Below are 16,092 nucleotides of genomic sequence, written 5' to 3'. Positions count from 1 at the left end.
CTCAGCCCTGGTCGGGGTCATTCAGGGGGCAACCAGTTGATGTAAGAGAGAGAAAGGATTCTCTCCCTCTCTCTCCCTCCTTCCCACTCTATCTGAAGATAAATGGAAAAATATTCTCGGGTAAGGATTAAAAAAAAAAAACTTTAGCATTCATGAAGTATTGTCAAGTACTACTATAGATCTTTTAAGTTCATAACGTAAGCTACTTCCCTTACATGAAGCAAAAGTTAGATAATTTGCCTGAATATGATCACGAGTAATCGTCTGAATATAATGGAGAAAGCTAATGAATGTTGATGGTAGAATTAAGAAGAAGGCAGAATTAAGAGAAAGCTACATCAGAAAGATGCTTTAGAAAAGGTACAGAATTCAACAGTGTAAGACAAAAGCTGTTAAATTAGAAACATGACTACTAAAGCAGTTTGGGTTTGGGAGCTTTTTTCAAAAATAAAATAAAATATTTTAAACGTCTACAGAGCAGAGTTAAAACCAGCATTTGTGTGTTGGTATAAATTCCTGACTAAAATTTTATATTTAATTTTTTTTTAGGAAGAGCAAAATCTTTATTGAGACTTTCTGATTTTGTTCACTGAAGTCAGTTTCTTGGTGCTTTTTCTAATGTCATCATTTCCTACTCTGGAATAAGACAAGGTATGACCTATTTTCTTTCCTTCCTTTGTTTGGTTTCAAGTTTATCATTACAGTCAAACTTAGATTAAATAAAAACTAGGTAAAATAAAAGACTTATGGTACATATTTAATACGCTCTAAAATTTTGACTTCGGTGACAAAGTTAATGGTTTTTATTGGCCTTTATATGCATTAACCCATTATTATGTTTATCATAAGAAAATAGTTCATGGCAAAGTGATTGCCACCTTATTAATGTGATTTTTAAAAGACCACTATACACCCCTATGTTTATTGCAGTGTTATTTACAATAGCCAAGTGTCCATCGGATGAGTGGATAAAGCAGCTATGGTACATTTACACAGTGGAATACTACTCAGCTGTAAAAAGAAAATTTTACCCTTTGTGACAGCATGGATGGACTTAGAGAACATTATGCTAAGTGAAATAAGCCAGTCAGAGAAAGACATATACCATATGATTTCATTCATATGTGGAATTTAATGAACAAACTGAATGAACAAGCAAAATGGAGGCAGACTCATAGAGAGCAGGCAGACAGTTCTGGTGTATGGGGGATGCTGGGAAGGTGGAGGGATTGAGCAAAAAAGAAAAAAAAGAGAAAGAACTCTTGGACACCAACAACAGAGTGGTGATTGTGGGGAGGGAGGGAGAAGGGGGAGGGGGGAGGAGGTGGAAGATGGTATGGGAGGATAAATGGTGATGGAAAATAAACAAAATAAAGGAAAAAAGATCACTATAGTATTTTTCAGAGGGTGGAAACATGAGCAAAATTAAAAATATAATTAAAAAAGTCAGATTGTTTATACAATTCTAATAGCCCATATTCATTACAACTTGTTTGTAAAATAAGCACATAATTCAGAATAATACAGGTTGCACTGCTTTTTTTTAGCATAAAAATGTCTCTAGGACTGACAGCAGATTCATTTTACTTATTGGATATCATTGCTGTGATTAACTGACTTAACACAAAATGCCTATATATATATAATATATATATAAATTATATATATATAATAATGTCAGTATAGATAGTATTATAAAATAACTGAGCTATAGAGGTTTACAATCTACCTTCTAGCATACTCAGTATTGAATGATTTGCTTCTAAGTACCATCTCCTTGGATCCAGTGGATTGCATACTGAATTTCTATTACGGTTCACATAATATTAATGAAATTCCTTCAACAAGATTTAAGAATTTTGTCTATTTCATTATGAAGCTATGCTTCATGTCCTACGGAAATGGTAAGTGTTCAAAAGTACATTTTTGGAATAAATAAACACATAAGCTAATGTACCTATAGCTAAAAGTTGTCCTATGCTTTGGACAGTATATTTCCATAAACCTGGCAATAAGTAAGTGTCTAGACTAACATAGTTTAGTTTATTATTTAACTAAAACTGTTTGGGCCTTTATATATTTTTATTTTGATGCAGTTAGCTAACACCAAGCTCTTACAATTTTACTTCAAATAATCATTTTATCAGGCATTTTGATGCTCTTAGGAGATATTAAACAAGCTGACAGTACAATTATCATTTAGCCACTAGATTCCTCCAAACATGTCACAAAATAGGCATTACTTTTTGTTGTGTTAATAAAGGGGTAGGGAAAGCAATTCTACTTTCTATTTTTAAAGTGAAAAATCTCATTACTTCACTATAATAATTTCTATTAATATTTATCCCTTGTTTCTTAGATTGTCAAAGTGCATTATAAATTTAATGGAAGGTCAATCTACTTATTTTTGTCAACTTTGTACTGTTAAAATGTACCTAATTTCAGCTTAAATGAAAATAAAATTATTAAGAAATGGTTCACTGTTATATTTGGCTAGTAATTCATCATGGCACTAAGGTACTGTTTTGTATGGTTTCCCATCTTAGGTTATAATATTAAGACATTTCCACTTGTATATTTCTAGTTGAATTTCCTCTGCTTAATGGTTGATAATCTTATCCTTGCTTTGCTCTGATCTATATACGTTTCACTGTTGGTAGTAGAAAGGATATCAATAACTAACAGCATATTTTATTTTATTTTTAACATTTGTTTTTAAAGAATTCTCTTTTATGCCAAATATTCTCCCTCTGGGCTGTCCTTAATTTAAACAGAAGAGTTTCCTTTCAGTTTGCTTCCTGCAAGGTGATTTTGACAGTTAAAATTGTCACCGTATCCACATCTGATACATCGTTAGCCTTTCTATACTTTTAGTTGGCTTTTTTGGTAAACTAAACTCAAAGAGAACAGCTGCCAAAACAGTCAAACTCAAAACAGGAAGTCATGTGGTCTTCCTTTGTACTCCTACCTTTCAGGACTGACTTGGCTCCCTCTGCTGGTTAGTAATATAATTTATTTCTTAATTAGGGTACGTGTTGCATTGGTAAAATACTTGGGAATAAGCTTTAGTTCATTAATTGACTTAGATTCTTATTTTAGTTCCCTATAAAATTTTGTAGCTAAGGTTTTAACCAAACTAGGTCTTAAATATCTGTAATTGAAAGGGAGCTTGTGGCATCATATGTCTGGGGGTGGGGAGGAGATTTGAATGCTCTTAAATAGACTTGCCAACATTACAACACTGAAATCTACACTGAAATAAGTAATGAAATGTTTAATTTTATTGGAATGTCTAAATTTTATTAAAACATTTCAGTATTACATACTCCCTATCTTATTTCCGGTTGGGTAGATATTTTTCATTCCGCTTATAGAGTACATTGCCTTCATTCCAAATTCAAATTTTCTCCTTTATCAATTTTCCCCTTTTAAATTCTGTACACAGTTTTAAGTACTTATTTATACATATGAATGAGTTGGATGGCAAATGAAAGTTAACTATTTACTTTAATAAATGATTATTTACTTTGGCTAGAAAGAAAAACTTTATTGAAAATTTGTTATTTTTTGGAGGGAGGAAAAGTTTCAATCATTTTCAGGAGATAAATTGTTCTTATGACAATTATTCTTTGAAGGTAGCAGTTGCTTTGCACTAGAATGACTGACTAGTTAATAAACACTTGTTTTAAGACTGAACAAAAGGTGGGAAGAAATAGACAGAAACAAATATATTCTTTGCCTTATATTTATTATTTTGCTGTATTGGGCATTTGAAATTAGATGTGCTATAACAAATCAATAAGAAAACAGTTATAAATCTAAACACAACAAATTTAGCTCCACTAGGAGAATAATTCTTCATTACTTCAATATTTGACATTTCTACATAGTTCACCTACCCTTTAAGATCATCTTTCTGAAACCAATTATCAAATCTCCTGGTGACTCCTCTAAAATTCCTCACTATTTCATAGGCAATCAGAACTTTCTAGAAATTTTTTTTTTCATTTCTAAGGCAGGAAGTAAAAGAAAAACTAAATTGTAGATGGAAAAAAAAACACACAATTTTTCTTTCAGCATATAATCCACAGTACAAAATATACAGGGGCTGGCAAAAGTAGGTTTATAGTTGTTCATATGCAAAGACATTCAGGTTATGATAATTACAATAGCTTTATTAACTCAAAAGAATGTCACAGTGGCAATGCAAACCTACTTTTGCCCACCCCTGTATATTAGAAGGTAACGTAGCGCATGTACACACATAAATGAAATGTTCATTTAATAACATAGACTTCACCATTTATGATACATTCTTTGAGAATGAGAGAGAAACATCGACGTGAGAGGGACACACTGACTGACTGCCTCCCGCACAACCCCAACCAGGGCCGGGGTCGAACTGCAACCGAGGTACGTACCCTTGACCAGAATCGAACCCATGACTCTTTGGTCCGCAAGCCGACGCTCTAACCACTGAGCAAAGCCAGCCAGGGCTTAATGGATTTTGTATTCTTCCTTCATAGATAAAAACATTTGAAAAATCAATGTTGTTCCAGATTAGTTTAGTATTAAACTACATGTATAGTTTAATTTTGTGGTTCACATTCAGCACATGTGTAGGTTCTATTCAGAGTAGATTTTCAGCCCGCCTGTGTGGCTCAATTGGCTGAGCATCATCCCATGCGCTAGGATGTCACCTGTTCCTATTCCCAGTCAAGGAACATGCCTGGGTTGTGGGCTCCATCCTCAGTAGGGGGCATGCAGAAGGAAGCCAATCTATGTTTCTCTCTGGTAGATATTTCTCTTTCTCTCTCTCTCTCTCTCCCTCCCCCCTTCCCTCTCTCCAAAGTCAATAAAAACATAAAAAAGATTAGACTTTCATGAAGATTTAATGACTCTAAATATTTTTATATTAAAATTATATTTCAGAAATGGCATTTTTTTGAGGGCCCTATCCTATTCAATAAACAATGAAGCTTGTAATGTAGTACAACACATAACTGGTCACTTTGACTTAGGAACATAAGGCACAGACATGCAAAAATGTACACAATAATATAGGACAGTCATAGGATTACAAATGGATAGCATGGATAATAAAATCTATGAATTTAGAAATGAGAAGGATTAATGAAAAGGACAAACCTTGCTCTTGAAGGACAAGAAAGTCATCCCGGGTGAAAAACCACTCATTTCTATCATCTTAACAAAAACTGATAAAAGATGTTGAATAACCTTCATAAATACATTCACAGATTTTAATAAGGTATTTACTTTAAAATCCTGAAGTGGGAACTTATTTACAGACTATTAGATTGTTTGATATATTTGTAGCTCCTCTCAAATCAACATCTATAACGAACTCTTCAAAGTTTTTTAAGATGAAAAAATCATGCTATAAGTAACTTAACTATCCTAAATATTCTGAGGTAAGCTACAAAACATATGAACACTACATTTCCTTTACTTCTTTTTTACTATACTTTAAAATTTTGTTCCTGTAAGAGTTAAATTTCATCACTAATAAAGAATAGAACTCTGGTGGGCATAAAATAGTGAGAAGAAAATGATTTTCTAAAATTTTTCATTTCCATCATTTCATGACAAATTGTATTTTTCTTAAAGATAAGTATTATCAATAAAAATAATTCATTATTTACCGATTGTACTAATTCCTGCTGACTACATTAAAAAGTTAATACTTAAAGTCCATTTAAAAATATTTCATTAAATCTTCTGCAATTTTATTGATCAAGAATACATAGGGGAATATCCAGGTTTACCCTGGCAAATAAAATGAGTAGTATGGCTCAGTACTTAAACATGGGGGCAATATCAGGTCAGAATAAAGGTTTATTGGGCTGCCCTACAAATTAAGAATGGACAAATCAAGGATAGAAGACCACCACAAGTCCACTCCTTTTAGACAGTTTTAAAAATGTTAAGAGCAAAATAAATGGATAGTGTTGAGAAAAATAATTAAGCAAAAAAACTCCAAAAAACAAGACAATGAAATCAAGAAAACACTAAGATTAAATTAATAGTTTCTACACAATACCTTAACTTGGATACCTAAATGTAGGCAAGCAAAACACATTGATTTAATAGAGAAATATTCTGATATGCATTGAAACAATTTAATTCTATAATCTGGAAAAATTAGTATAAACTATATACAAGTTAAAACCTTTAAAGGCAGAGACCTTGTCTATTTTCATTCACTAATGTACAGGAGGTGCCTGTCATAAAGCTAATGAGCACCTGGTAAATCTCTAATAAGTAAATGAGGGAAGAAATTGAAAAATAATATATCTAAAATTTAAAAGTAAATTCTATAGTAATGTCAAGACTTTGGTTACCTGGACATGCAAAATTACTAGTTTACCAGGAACATTTAAGAAAGTATATAGGAAGATGACTGTGTTTCCTTAAGCAAATTGAAATTTTCATATTTTGAAACCGAGTGAAAAACATATTCCAAGCCATCTGTATAAGACTTAAAGCTGTTCTTAAAGACTAATGAATAAACTTGCAATTAACACTGTTGGATTTACTAAACAATGTCTAATTAAATGTATTAATTGTTATAAAATAACTATCAAGACTATCTTTTCTTGTCCCAAAATTCCACAAATGGAATATGATTATTTGTAATATCATAGCCAAAGGCTTATTGCAGTTTCTAGTTTGCTGGTATACTTACTTATTTTAATTTAAAAGGTCTGTTTTTCCAGCCATTAGGAAATAAAAATTCTCAATGTGTTTCATAGTTTTCAAAAATTATCAATTAGTTTATTGGTATACCCAGTGCTATCATAAAGTAAATGTAAATGAACAGCAAGCTAAAAGGTGAATTAAAATATCCGCACTAATTCTGACCTCAGCTTTCACTGAACCTTTTCTTCTGAAAGAAACTGTAAAAATAAATCTCACTAATTTTTGCTTTGCTTGATGGCACGATTGAGTAGTAACCAAAGTAGCCATATGTGCTCCTTTATATAAGGCCTCAGAAACACGCATCTTTTGAATCACTCGAGTGGCACTCATTTTGTGCCCGATAAATACTTGCTCAAGAAACTTTTCCAGTAGAGCTGCACTTGAGCTAAGCCAATCAATTCTCACAGATTTTAATTTAGTGAAAACAGTATGTATTTTTACAAGTTAAAAGGGCGGACAGATGAACAGGGCAGTGTGTGATTCAGGAAGAGCGCAAAGCTAATTGGCCCAGGATGAATATGATCATGTGACTAACCCACTGTCCTCTAGAGCGAGCCCGTTTACAGAAACCTTAAAAAAAAACATCACTGGTATGTGGGCTTCTGGTGTGGAGGGCTTTTCAAACGTCTAGAAAGTGCCTTTTTCTAGAACTCTAATAAACTTGCATCTTTCCCTTTATTTTTTTGTTTTCACCTATCTTTCACAGTTCTTTGTAGCATATAAGCATATATAACTGTACAATGAGGAACAGAGTTCAAAAATTGGGGAGTGGAGGGGGAGGCAGGGAGGTCCTGGCTCTTTTTCATTCATTTACCAAATACTAAGCATCTACTGTGTGTCAGCCATTATTCTAGGTATTTTTTCCCCCACAAAACGCCGGCGGAAGAAAAACAAAACCTTTTTCCCTCCGGGGGCTTCCGTTCTAATGGGGAAAACATAATCAACATGTCTGATCTGTAGAATGAAGATAAAGTGGGAAGGGGAAAGGGAACCTGCAGTTAACGGCGGGCCCTGGAGGCCCGGAGGCGGTCCTTGCGCGCACCCCGGCAGGGCAGGGCGCCGGCCCGGGGCCACCGGGGGAGGGGGCCGGCCCGGGGCCGGCGAGGCAGGGTCCCGCCGGCTGGGGCGCCCGCGCCGCTGCCCACCCCGCGGCTTCGGCTTTACGCTCAGCCAGAGGCAAAGCCGTCGGAGCCAAGGAGCGCCAAGGCCCGATTTATCCCCCCAGTGACTTTTTTGAAATAACCTGTAGGGAAAATTTCCGGTTTACAATGAACGTTATCATTTACCTAAAGTCACGAAAATATAACGCCAATACCGTCCCGCTGAGTAAAATTCGCTTACCTACTGCACTTTTTACCCGGAGAATAGCCCCCTTTTACTGTACACAAGCAAACCTACTAAAGGACCGCGGCCGATCAGGTTGTTTCACGTGTTACACGACTACAAGAAGCCGGGTTCTACACGTGATCACAGTTGTACTCCAGCCTGGTCCAGGACCCCGCTGTTTCGCGTGAAACGAGGAAAGCGATGTCTGAAATCGGCCGGCCCAGGCCCACCCGCGGCCCGCGGTCGCCGGTGGCCGGGGTCGCGGCGGGCGGCTCCCCCGCGCGCTCGGCTCCACCCACACCAGCGGGGGGCGCGGGCCGGCGCGCTCGGGCCGCCGCGGGCCGGCCACTCGCTCCAACAGCGTCGCCTACAGGTCTGTATCCCGACAGTTAGGGCAGAACCAAAACCACCGCCAACAAAAAGGAGGTTCAGAAACGACCGCATATTTCCAGAAATAAATGCACCACAAACACGATTCCAATCCGATCCAGCTGGGGATCCTCTTCACGTCCGGGTGGCGTTCTTACTCCGCAGAAATAGCGCCGAGACGGGCGTAAAGTCCGGCCTCGCGGGCGAGAAGGGGTACGACACATCCATCCTCCAGGCTGCAGGGATACCATTTAAAAAATGCACCGTCGCCGTCGAATCGCGGGCGTCCTCGGCGTGGCCGCCCCGAGCCCGGCTCCCTAAAGCTAATGACGACCCGCCGGGGCGGCGAGCGCGGCCTGCGAGGCGGGCCGGGCCGCAGCGCCCCCCACGCGCACGACCGCCGCCGACCCCGGACCCCGCTCCGGTCGGCCTCCAGGAAAATAAAGACTGGGGAGAGCCGGCCCGCCCGCGCCGCAGCCCAAACGCCGCTCCGCAGGATCGACCACACACGGCAACATCCACAGCCGCCCTGAGGCGGAGGAGGGCGCGGAGGCGAGGCGCCGCCGCCCCGCTGCAGCCCCCGGCGGCCCGGCTGCCGGGCGGAACGGCGCGGCGCGGCCGAGGACCCGAGCCGAAGTGGCGGCGGCGGCGGCGGCGGTGGCGGAAGTGGAGTGGGGAAGAGGGGGTGGTTGTTAGTGTTTGGCGCCGGTGGAGGGAGTCATTCCTGCAGCTGCACTTCCGGTCGGCATTTTGTTCTGAGAGGGAGAGACGGAACGAGAGAGAGACACACACAGGGCTCCTTCCCCCCCCCGCCCTCCCCCCCCTCCCTCCGTCGGTACCGACTCACCCGACACCAAGCCGCAGGGAGGGACGCCCCCGCCGACTGGAGGATTGGTTCCCGGGCCGGCGGCGATGCCCCCCCGGTAGCTCGGGCCCCTGGCCGGGTGTTTGTGAGTGTTTCTATGTGGGAGAAGGAGGAGGAGGAGGAAGAAGAAGCAGCGATTTGTCTTCTCGGCTGGTCTCCCCCCGGCTCTACATGTTCCCCGCACTGAGGAGACGGAAGAGGAGCCGTAGCCACCCCCCCTCCCGGCCCGGATTATAGTCCCTCGCCACCGCGGCCTCGGCCTCCCCGGATTCAGACGCCGATTCGCCCAGGTAAATTCCTGCTCTTTATTTCGGCGGCGGCGGCGGCGGCGGCGCCAGGTCCTCAGCGTCTCTCCTCCTCGCTCCCCTCCCCGCGTTTCCTTGGCGGCCCCAGGTCTCCTCCGCGGGCGAGTCGCGAGTTCGCTCCTCTCCGGTGGCAGCCGCCCTGCTCGGCGGCGGTTTGTGCCCTGTGCGGGCCGGCTCCGGCGGCGGGGACGGCTCCTGCCGGGCGGCCGGGGAGGCGTAGGCCCGGCGGAGAGCGCAGGCCGCGGGCCAGCGGAATCTACTTGAGCTCGGGGATTAGGCGCTCGGGCTGCGCGGGGCTGCCGCCGCCCGGTGACAGGCCTCGCCCGGGAGAGGAGCCCAGGCTGCCGGGGAGGCGGAACAATACAACTAGCAGCGAATGTGCCCGGGGCGTCCCCATATTTACAACTTTCTTGGTCCCGGAGTGGGGAACGTCCCAGTGAAACAAACAACCCCCCTTCTTCCCCCTGTGACCCCAGGAAGGGAGGAAGTAGTTTCAGTTAGTGAGACAAATGTAAATACTCCGACGCGGAGCCCGTGGTAATTCTTTCCCTGTGTGAAACTTGTTTGGACGTTGGAAAGTTAATCAAGACTCGTTTTCTTCTCTAAAGAATTCAGTCGTTCACATGGATATTTCACGCAGAAAACCATCGTGGGGTAGACACGGCCCCCCCACCCCCCCGGGCTTTTACGTTGTTGTTTGACAGTGTCTGTTGCACATGGACTTTTTATTCAACGACAAGTGTAAAGTACTTGACAGGTTTACCCTGCCACTTTATATTTGTGTGTTATATAAGGACACTTTGAGACGACTACGTGAAATACCCAGGTACTTCCTGATTTCACCGTGTGCAAGCGTAAAGATAATTTGAAGTGTTCTGAGAATGGTGCCGAGATACAGGTAAAACCAATTTTCTTCAGAAGTATACAAATTGAGTTATGCTTACAATCCCTGGGAGGTTAAATAAAAAAAAAAAAAAATGTAGAAGGTGCCATCCTTTCATGTCAGGGCAGATCTTCTTGAGGTCCCAGGGTTGTCATTGGCTGTTTGTGCCCATGATGTTTGACTGTGTAATGAGAGAGGTGTCATTTTAATAGGTCAAATGTATCTGCAAATGCTGGAGAAAAATATAAGTTCTATCTTAAATGCTAGTTCGGTGTCAGTTAAGTGTTTTGAGCTTGTTTATGGAGGCGTAGATTGGTAGAAAGGAAAAACAACCAATTTAAAAGTTTACGTTACAAATTGCATGGAAAAATAAATGTACCTGGGTTGGACTCTTTTGATACTTTATCATATTCACTGTAGGGAAACTTTCATTGGTTAAAATGAAGCGACACTGATCAACAAAGTTCCTTGTTTTACTAGTGGGTGTTACGTTGGTTGAAATGTTTTGTGTCTTGTTAAATTGTCATTGTAGAATGAGTAACTTTTCTGAAGGTTATTTTTGAGTTTAGCATTCTGCTTAAAATAAGTTGTACCACATTTACCGCAAACGTATGGGAAAATGTTAAAAAGAGTGAAGTTAATATAGCTGTCACGTACTAGCATGTTTTTAATGCTATAAATCCGTGTAGTAGTCAGTGGCGTGTCCGTGATTTGTATTGGTCAGGGAGCAGTTTGAATTTTAAAAAGCCTGAAGCTCCTGCTGAGCCCCAATCCCGGCCTCCCTCCCTCCCACTAATCTCCCATTCCTGTCTTTGTGCTGCCCGCTCCTGTTAGACACTGTTTGCTGCAGGGCCTCAGGCCTGCACTGGGTGGGGGGCAAGTGAATGGGGGCCTGCTGGGGGCAGAGAATACAGAAGGGAGAAACACTTCATTTCTCAAGCAGAGGGTTTGGGGTTTGGGGAGGCAGATAAGGACTTAAGTATAAATGTTTAAAAGGCCCTTATGTGAACCTGTAATTGTCTTTACAACTTTTATTTAAATAAAATACAGAGACATGTCAAAGGATGAACTTATTTCTGTTAAAGGTAATGGGAAGAAGTTCTGCTTGCTTAGTTTTTATCAGCAGAAGGAACTTTTAGCGTTTTATACTTAAAGGAAGCTTTCTTAAACAAATGTTTGGATCTGTGTGTTAGGTATCTGTTTATGTGACTGATTTTTTTCTAGTGATTTTGGAATTAAAAGAAAGTGAATTCTTAACAGATCTTATTTTCCCAATTGTACATAGTTAGCAATCTCTAAGTAATATAGATTGTGTCATAGCTTTTATTCAGATAGCTAAACCTTTCTTTAAAGTAGATTGAAAATAATGTTTTATTTGGTCAACTGATTAGGTTATTTTTAAAGGAGAAAACATCATTGAATGCCAACGAAACTTAAGCTTTAACTTTACAATTTTGATAACTTAGTTGAAATGAATAATTTATATTTTCCTAGAGATTATTAATAGTCTGCTCTACCTCCCCTGTACTAGTTGGGATAGTCACCAGTGGTTAATTTTGTATTTCCATTATTACTTTTTTAATTCAGTGAAAGTAGACAAGCATAGTGTTCCAGTAATCTTACAATGCTAATTATATTATTTGAGAAATATTTCCTAATATACCTAAAGGAAATTTCAACATTATGGTTTACTGTTTTCTCTTTAGACTGCAGTTACCAATAATTAATAATAATTACTTGACAATAAATTAGTTTTCAAATAAATAATGAAAATCTAGTAAATCAAAGTTAAATACTAAGTAATTGTTAGTGTTTTGAGAAGAGTATATGGGGTACTTACTTTTAAAAGCCATTCAATATTTGGTTACTAGTTATTTAAAAGCATTTTGAACCTATGCTAGGGATCATAATACTGTCCACCTTTAAGGAAAAAAAAATTATATTTGAAGAAAGGCTATTTGAGATTCTTTTTGGGGAGGAAAAGTGAAAGTTTTCAGTTTAGTAGTAAATGTAGTTTTGGTTTTCTGCATAGTAAAACTTACTAAATTTAATATAAAAAATATGAGCAAAGCTATACCAATTCAAACATGAAAATTTCTTTATCTGGAGCTGGACTGCTCAGCTCAAACATGTATTTCTTAAGGCTTCTTAAACTAAGTTCATATTTAACTTTTTCAGTACCAATCCATCATCAAACTGCTATACTAGAAACATTTGAACTTGTCTGTATTAAATTTTGACATACCTAATGTGGTATTTTTAACTTCTCAAAATAAGATGTAAAAATTAATGATACAAGAGTAAATAAAACTAAAAAATTTGACTTTTATATAATTTCTTTTAACTTTCCCAACCCCATTGCTTATTAAGAAAAGTATAATTTGTAAGTAATTCTAAAATTTTAAATTTCAGCTCCATATGAAGTGATTGGGAAGACTGAAGTAAATAAAGATTCCTTTTAGAGAAATGTCACTTTGGTTCTGACTATCACATTTATTTGCCATAAAATGAATAGGAAATTACTGACTGGAAAATCTATAGAGGTCTGCTAATTAACCATGTAGTTGAAGGTATTTATTTTAATATCTTGAGCCTACTAACTTGACTTTGGTGGTAATTTATGGTATTATATAACCTTTGAAAAATCATTTTAAAACCATACTTTTTTGGGGGAGGAGGATTTTAGTGGGGGGGGGGACATCTGTAACAAAAAAAAATTTTTTAATGTAAAAGAAAAAACTATACTTTTTAAGCAGAGTTTTCTCTATTTTTAGCAGTTGTCATTTATCATTCTTTGTCCTTTAAATTGGTCCTTTTAAAAAGTGACTGAGTTCCTTTATAAATATTCTCATTTTCATGTGAAAGAAGTGACCAGCATGATTTATATTTTTTAATGAAAAACTTGATATAAGATGCCACGTGATTTGTATAGATTCATGTAGTGTTTGTGGGCGAATAAGAGATTCCTTGACTCTTCATAGTTTTTTATTAGATTGTGTTTCTTTAAGAACTGTCTGAGCTCTGGTCATGGTGCTATGTATTGCTCAGTGATGACGCTGATACCATTCTTTACTTTTTCAGTTATCTTAAGTCCAAGGTGCTTTTCTTCTTTTAGAGAGAGATTGATACCTGTCTCCTGGTTGTATTTTTCTGGTGTAAAAATAGTACTTTTACATTAGAAGTCCTGATCTTGTGTGGTTGGTTGAATTTATTTATACACACACACACACACACACACACACACACACACACATCTTTCCTAAGAAATGTAGTAAACAGTATATAATGATTCCTGAAAGTTTTATTTTAATACTATTTTTAAAAAATTACTAAAGTGTAATTTTTTTCGTGTTTCCAAGATTTAAAAACAATATTAAAGACCATGTCTTTTTTTTAAAAAACACATGTCTTTTCATTTAAGACCATCATTGTCATTTTAAAGGGTATTTTATGTGCTCAGAATTTTTTGTCAAAGTGAAGTCATAAAATGATTTTAGATATTTTCTATATTGCTTTGTTTGGTGTAAATCTGGGGTCAGTTATCTTTTAAGTAATATTCCTTTCTATTCCTAATGTGTTATTATTAGTAGGGATTATTTTTGTTTTATCCAGCATTGCCAGCTAGGTAAGATTTTAAGGGCCTATTAATTGTCAGGAATTGCATTAAATATGTCCCCATCATATTATCTCACTTAATTCCTCTAAAAAGCTCATGAATTAGAAACAGTTACCATCTACAATTTACAGATGAAGAAACTGAGAATGGAAAGGTTAGAAAATTGCCCATTGTCTTATAATTAGTAAATGATCAATCTCATTTACGTGTGTTCTTAAGGATTTAGAACTCCACATTTATAGTTTTAGTAAAATCTGAATATTATCCTTTGGTCATTCATTTGATTCAATACTTTCAAGTAATGTAGTCAAGGAAATTGTTTACTTTTGCAAAGAACTAAATAGAATTCAAGCTATAATATATTCTATATATAATCTTTTTTGAAGTCAACAAATCTTTACTTATTTAAATTTGAGTTAAGCAGTCTGTGATCTTTTTACTTTGTTTTTTTACATTGAGTTGAAGTTATCAAAGCATCTATTTTTAGAAAGGGAAAATTCATCTTTAGAGAGTGATTTCATTCATAGAAATGTTAATGACCAATTGTAGTGTAGTAGATGAATCTATAAATTAGTATGACTGGTAATATTTTCAAGTTCCAGTGTTTATATAACCAAATAATTTGATCCCTTCAAAGTCATCAACTTGAAAAGTTGTACACTTATTCCAGAACTGTTGCCGTTGCATACAATCTTATGGGGATTCCTTTAGTGAATACCTTTGAGCCTTTGAGATTGTCTTTTTCTTATCCTTACTAGTTTATCTTTATCTTTAATTTGAGTTTTAGAGACAGTAAAAAGTAATTTAGAACTTAGTTTAGGAAAACTAAGATTTAATAAGATCTCTTTTGTGTCAGGTTCTGTATTAAGTGCTTTTACATTTGTATTAAGTGATTTCCATATGGCAGAAACTGTGCCAGGGGCTTTATATGGATTTTCTCAGTTCTTTAAGGTTGTAGTATGAGTTTGCTTGTGTTTATTATCCTAAGATAATGTGAGAAAACTGAGGTATAGAATGATTAAGCAAATAGCCCAAGGTCACACAACTGTGGAAGAAAGTGGAGAAAGGACTACAGAGTTAATGCTTCACCCATCAACCTTGACTGCTACACTGTGTATCTTGATTTGAACCACCCAAGTACCCAGTGAGGTTAGTGGTAGTGATCTCATTTTACAGACAAGGAAATTGAGGCTCATCATGTTAAATAAACTTGTCCAGGTTGGCAAAACCAGCAAGTGTTAGAGATAAGATTCCAGCCCAAGTATTTCTAATTCTAAAACTTCTTTCCATTTTGCCACACTATGCCTTTTTAAGATTTATAATACATTTTTTTAAAATAAAAAGTTTATGGTTGGCTATAGAAATGTGAGGCTGTTTTTCTTGTTTGGCTTATAAATAGATTCTGAAGATATTTTAAATAGAGAATTCTAAAATGTTTTGGTCAGTTAGGGCTGATACATTATTTGATTACAGTCTTTTAACACAGTACCTTGTTATTTTACACCACGTATAAAATACAAAATGTTTGTATGTATACTATTCATTTAAATAGGACATTGACTTTTAAATATAGGGTAGGGCAAAAGTAGGTTTATAGTGGTTAGTATGGAAAATAATACAATAATTAATAAATAATAGTACAAGAATAAATTATGTTTTTTTCATACTTACAACTGTAAACCTCCTTTTGCCCCACCCTATATATGTATGCTGCATCTGTGGAATAGGTAGCTTTTGAAAATATAGAAAAGCCGCTTTATAAAATTATGATTCTTGAATTGTTTTTTATAAAAATGTCAAGCATTTAAAAATACTCCCCAGAATACAATACATTTTTAACATAATTTATGTAGGTAAGTTGTTTTGGTATTTTACATGTGTGTAACATATCATTTAACATGAATATACCATACTCTTAAAGTTTTCTATGGTATATATATTTACCCTTTGGCAGAAAGGCAAGACTTTTTCAGTATGCAGAAACATGGAATTAGTAACATAAATTTAT

General features: G+C 37.6%; 1 protein-coding gene across 2 annotated transcripts in view; it reads left to right on the top strand.

Moving 5' to 3' along the window:
• The first annotated feature begins 9,162 nt into the window (after positions 1–9,162).
• The window catches only part of NIPBL (NIPBL cohesin loading factor), a 206,011-nt gene continuing 199,081 nt past the window's right edge, over positions 9,163–16,092 (top strand). For both annotated transcript variants that reach the window (XM_036278788.1, XM_036278792.1), the window contains exon 1: positions 9,163–9,570. The gene's annotated coding sequence lies outside the window, so the exon portion shown is untranslated. The remainder of the gene's footprint in view (positions 9,571–16,092) is intronic.

Source organism: Molossus molossus, unplaced genomic scaffold, assembly GCF_014108415.1.
Source record: "Molossus molossus isolate mMolMol1 unplaced genomic scaffold, mMolMol1.p scaffold_m16_p_3, whole genome shotgun sequence".
In the NCBI taxonomy this organism is placed as follows: Eukaryota; Metazoa; Chordata; class Mammalia; order Chiroptera; family Molossidae; genus Molossus; species Molossus molossus.
The sequence above is the reverse complement of the archived record's forward strand: the minus strand, read 5'-3'. Positions and strand labels throughout refer to the sequence as shown.